Source organism: Lissotriton helveticus, chromosome 12 (assembly GCF_964261635.1).
Source record: "Lissotriton helveticus chromosome 12, aLisHel1.1, whole genome shotgun sequence".
Lineage (NCBI taxonomy): Eukaryota > Metazoa > Chordata > Amphibia > Caudata > Salamandridae > Lissotriton > Lissotriton helveticus.
The window spans coordinates 90,210,009-90,216,008 of record NC_136073.1 but is presented as its reverse complement, the minus strand read 5'-3'; positions in this window follow the sequence as shown (position 1 = coordinate 90,216,008).

Here is a 6,000-nt window from a genome sequence, read left to right as displayed (position 1 = left end):
TGGCTGCACAAGATTTAAATATTTGTGTCAATCCTCTCTCTAAGGGCGAGGATGTTTTAACATCCTTTGAAGGTATCTGTCGGACAGTGGCCATGAATTTAACAGCTAAAGGCCAGGGAGTTAAAAATAGACCGGTAATGGGCTGGTTTGATAATAACTGCAGTAAAGCCCATAACCTCCTTAAAAAAGCACTTAATGCTCGTCCGAGGGACAAAGTCTTAGTGGTACAGCGCAGAAAGGATTACTCCAGGGCAATCCAAGCACGTAAAAATTAATTAAAGAGGGAAGCTTGGGCCGAGCTCATGGACAAAGCTACCCTAAAAAATAGTGCCAAGTTTTGGTCAATTATTAATACCCCATTGTTCTCTCGTGACCAAAACGCGGCGCTGGAACTTAACATCTCTGAGGAAGACTGGCTTAGCCATTTTGAAAAAATCTACGGTAGTAACATGGAGAAGGAATCTTTTGAAGTCCCTGTGTCCGAACACCCCCTGGCGCCTCTCAGATTTGATACAGTTGAAGTCATTAAAGCAATCAATGGTACTGCGGAACGAAAGGCCCCGGGCCCTGATGGGGTTCCCGCGGATATGTTTAAGGTAAATACTTTGTACTGGGCTGATATTTTAACTAAAGTTTTTAATGCCTCAGCCATTGTGGGATTTCCTAAATCTTGGTCCAGAGCTACTATAATCCCAGTGTTTAAAAAAGGTCAGAGGGTAGACCCAAGATGTTATAGGCCCATATCATTGTTGGACTCCTCTATTAAAATTCTAGGGAAGGTTGTCCTGGCTAGAATAACATATTGGGCCAAAGAGAATAATATTCTGACAGAGGTACAATATGGCTTTAGAGCGGGGAGGAGTACGGAGGACCAATGCCTCAATCTTCACCTCATAATATCCAAGTACACGAGGGCAAAAAGGGGATCCATATTCCTAGGCTTCATGGACCTATCCACAGCCTTTGATATAGTCAATAGATGAAGGCTGTGGACTATGCTCTTGAAAATGGGACTTGACTGTTCCTTGGTGCATTCCCTAGCGGAGTTGCATTAAGATCTGAATGCCTCCATTAGGATAACAACAGAGGGGAAATGTACAGCGAGTTTTAGGTCCTGCAGAGGGGTGCGCCAAGGCTGTATCTTGTCCCCCATGTTATTCACATTATACGTGAATTCATTGGAGGCTAACTTAACAGCTGTCACTCAGGATATTCCGTGCATGGGGGTGCGCCAATTCCGGTGCTCCTCTATGCCAACGACGTGGTGCTGATAGCCAGGACCCCGATTGCCCTGCAAAAGCTGCTTGATTCTTTTGGAACTTTTATGTCCAGTCTAGATCTGGTGATTAACAGTGGTAAATCCCACACAATGTCAGTAGGGGGCTCTAAAAGTAAAGACAAAACCTTTTTTGTGGCAGCGAGGTTATCTCTAGTGTAAAGGTTTTCACCTATTTGGATGTAGTATTCGATCATAGGGGTACTTGGATACCACAGCTAACATCCAAAGCGAATGCCGTGAGAAGTTCTGCCACCGCAGTTTTGGGGTTTGCTAAAAGATTAGGGGGGAAACCCACAGAGGCGATCTTGGCTATTTACAAAGCCAATACAGTCTCTATTGCAAGATATGGGGCTGCAATTTGGGGGTTTGTAAAACCTGACCGCATCCAAACGGAGGAAAACAAATTCCTGCGGTCATTGCTGGGCCTACCTCAGTCAACAGCAACTTATTCCCTACACCTTGAGCTAGGTCTGGGATACATCACAGACATGATAAAACTAGCTCCGATCCTGTTATGGATTAAGCTCTGGTTAAATCCGAACCTTAGTCTTAACCATAAGATAATAAAAGATTGTCTAAAACTAGATCACATGAGGGATATTCAGTGGTTGTCCTATGTAGAGTCTCTGGCTATGAAGCTAGGACGCCCTGATATTTTTGCTAGACCAGAATCCCTGTGTAAAGCAGATCTAGTGTGGGTGAAGACTAACTTCACTAGGCTCTGTGTTGCCGAGCGGGAAGCGGATGAGCTAGGTAAACCCTCTGTGAGGGCACATGTATTGGTAACCACATCCCTTGAGTTGGCTCCTTATTTGTCAGTGGTGACAAATTTTTTCCATAGATGGTTACTGACAAAGTTCTGTTTCAATCAAATCCATATGATTCTTTGGGATGAGAAAGGTTGGTGTAGGTCTGAGGATTCAACTCCATGTAAATGTGATGACCAGTCCGCCCAGGACACTGCGCACTTTTTGTTCTTTTGCCCCTTGTATTCTGAACCCTGGAATCGATTTGTAAAACCAATACTGAAAGAGATGAGATTTACACAGTATAAGCCCGCATTGTTATTTTTGCAAATGATGTAAGCCCCCGTAATTATGTACTGTATCTCCAGTTTTCTGGCTGCATCTGTAAGAATTAGGAGATCAAGATTGGACCTTTAACCCAGAAAGCTAACTATTTTTGTACCATGTATTTAAATAATGGATCTGAATAATGGATTTTTGGGCTCCAATGGAAATGAAATTGTGTAATTATTTTTTTATAACGGGTTTTAATTGTCATTATGACTGAAATTGTATTAATTGATTTTTTAAACATGTTTTAAATAAGTTTTATAAATGTCTAGTATAATTTTATGATTTTAAATTAATCGAATAAAGTGGTTTTGACTTGACTTGACTATTAAGAGACTTGAGAATCCTAACAGCACCTTCAAATGTTTCCAGTCACCTGCTAGCTCTGACATGTAATTAGAAGGTGTATCCTTTTTCGGAATGCGTTAGTTAATGCAACCTTAACTTGCTTCATCTTCTTCATTTTACGTCAGAATGCAAAAGCAACAGTGGGGTCAGTAATTGAGTGCTTAGTTAAGCTTATAAACTACCTGTTCACTTAAAGGGTTCGGCCCCCACAAATGGGAGGATGACTTTGTCTTTGATCAGAATTTCCTTGTTCTCAGCAGGACAAATAAAATATAATCTGCTTCCTATTTTTTTGCAAGAAGCTGTGTAGGTCACCTAGTCGTTGCGCTGCCCCTCATCCACATTTACGTTTTAAGTGCCCTTTTATTTCGAAAGAATTTTCGATGAATAACTTGAAACGAGCTTTTGTATATGGGAGCTGGCATGCTAGATGGGAGCTGGCATGCTACCATCACGCCAGCTCTTGGCCACTGTATTCATCAAATGTAAAGGTGAGGAGAATTCGCACAAGTCAGCGTCCATCAAAATCCCTGCAGCATGAACCGTGAATGTTTCTCCACAGTGACTTCCCTCTTTGCTGCTAATGCTTCGATTTTTTACTGCTGATGCATTAATCTTTGCTGCTGATGCTTCGATCTTTGCTGCTAATTCTTCCCTCTTTGCTGTTAAAGCTTTTCTCTTTGCTACTGATGCTTCGATCTTTGCTGCTGATGCTTCCATCTTTGCTGCTAATTCTTCCCTCTTTGCTAGTGATGCTTCAATTTTTGCTGCTGATGCTTCTATCTTTGCTGCTGGTGCTTCCACCTTTGCTGCTGATGCTTCCAACTTTGCTGCTGATGCTTCCAACTTTGCTGCTGATGCTTGCACTAGAGTGAGCAGAAGTCCAGTGTGGCCCTGTCTTTGTGATAACATTTTGCAGGGTTTGTCTCATGGGTCAAATGTGACAGAAGCTTAGGACATCTGCTTCTGCACAGGGTACTGCTCTATTAACCGACCATAGCTCTGGGCAGTGCCCGACTCAAACTTTGTAGGAAACTAAGGCAAAGTGAACGGTGCTCCCTGAACCATTATCTAGACTGCACCCTCTTCTTACCCTTAATTAGAGCCATGTCCCTGCTCTTTGTTTCCACTCAGTCATCTCAGACACATACAACAGCCACTCACATTCATCCACTCCTCTGTGGTCAACCATGTTGTTTGTGATAAAAAATAAATACAGATAGTAAAGATAATTTTAACTGATGCTCTCAAGACGAGAATATTTCTCAGTATTCTACAGGATCATCATTCCCAAATGAAGAGTCATTCGATGCTGGGAGTGAAGGACTTGCTAGCAGCTTTCAGGCCCAAGGGGCCAAAGAAATGCATGAGCAATGTGTCAAGTCTGCTAATTACTGAATGGGCCGCCATTATTGTAATCTTGATGGTCCCAGCAGTGCTGGAGGGCGTGTGGTACAATAGTCACACTCTATAAAAATGTGCACTTATTGTGGCCAGCCTCCTGAGGTGCAGAGCGCAGAGCCGCCTCAGACACTTCAGATACAGAAGGGAGCCCACCTACGTTTATGGAAGCAAGAACTACTCTCTGGACTCTCTGCTCTACATTGCAGGTCCCCTACAGTCTCTGCCTCTTTACAATCATCATTTAGAAGCAACATTTGAAACACGACCCTCTCTGCCGAGGGATAACTATGCAAGTAGCCAATCACAGGGGATCCTCGAGAACTGCAACCATCACAGCACCAGAAAGAGTTAGGCCTGGATGTCTCCCTAAAAGTAGTCTGCAACTATTAAAAGAGGTAAAAATACAAGAGGCTACAAAAGAAACAAGCCTGACAACTGTATCATGCCCCATTTGAAAACAGTACTTTGGGAGGCTTCATAAAGGGATCAATAGAAAATTGGACATGTTTGCCTGTAGATCAGATAGACAGACGGATGCTAGGACTAAGGAGGGAAACTGTCGACAAAGGCAGCTTCAGAGAGATGCAAATCACCTCGAAAGAAACATTGTAGCCGAATTGGAGATCCCTATGAAGAGATCTAGAGAGTACAGAGTGACAACTCTGTTCTCTGTTTTCCAGCACCAGTAATTCTGCAAAACATGTCCAGGAACTCAAAGTATAGATATGTTATATAACTCTATACAACTCAAAACATAGATATACTGTATAACTCGAAGCATAGATATGTTATATAGCTCAAAGCATATATCTCTCATCTACCTTGAACTAAAAATCTGCTATATAACTCAAGGCATACATATACTACATAATTCAAGGCATAGGTGTGCTATATAACTTGAACCATAGGTCTGTTTATAACTAAGGCTCCTTGTTTTCCATTGTTCCTGACTTTTACAGATAAATACAAACAGAAAACTATTTAGTTTCTTGTCTGTATTTATTTTTAAATTTGGATAAAAACGGAAATTGGATACTTTTTCAGTGATCCTAAATACACTTTGCCATGACTGCCGGGCCAATACCTGTTTAGATTGATAGGTAAGGGGATTAAAAAAGAAAGTAATTTTAGTAAATAGGCAACAAAAGCAGTAGATGTGCACAAGGCTGATCTCGAATTGTGCATATTTTCATATAAGATCATTCATATATCTTCTGCGGGCGTTCATATCACTGAAACCTGGCAGGCATTCAAGCATGACTGCATATTTATTGGTTAAATAAATGTAGAAATATGCCAGATTCTGCTTTCTTTTTCACAAAACCCATAAAAAATATGGAGAAATACAGATAAAGTTGATAAAAAATAAATATGGAGCCCTACTTATAACTCAAAGCATAGATCTGCTATATAACGATCTGTAATATAAGTCAAAGCATAGATGTGAAATATACCTCAAGCCATATATCTGCTCTGTAACTCAAAGCATATATGTACAATATACCTTGAACCATACATCTGCTATGTAACTCAAAGCATAGATGTACAATATACGGTATATACCTCAAACCACAGCTCTGCTATATAACTCAAAGCATAAATATACTATATAGCTCAAAGCATGGTTCTGCTATATAACGATCTGTTATATAAGTCAAAGCATAGATGTGCAATATACCTCAAACCATATATCTGGTATGTAACTCAAAGCATAGATGTACAATATACCTCGAGCCATAGATCTGCTATATAACTCAAAGCATAGATATGCAATATACCTCAAACCACAGCTCTGCTGCATAACTCAAAGCATACATTTGCTATTTAATGGTTAAATCTATATAACCTTTGTAGCCTGAAGTTTAGCTCTTCTGCCTTTGGTCTTTCTGCCTT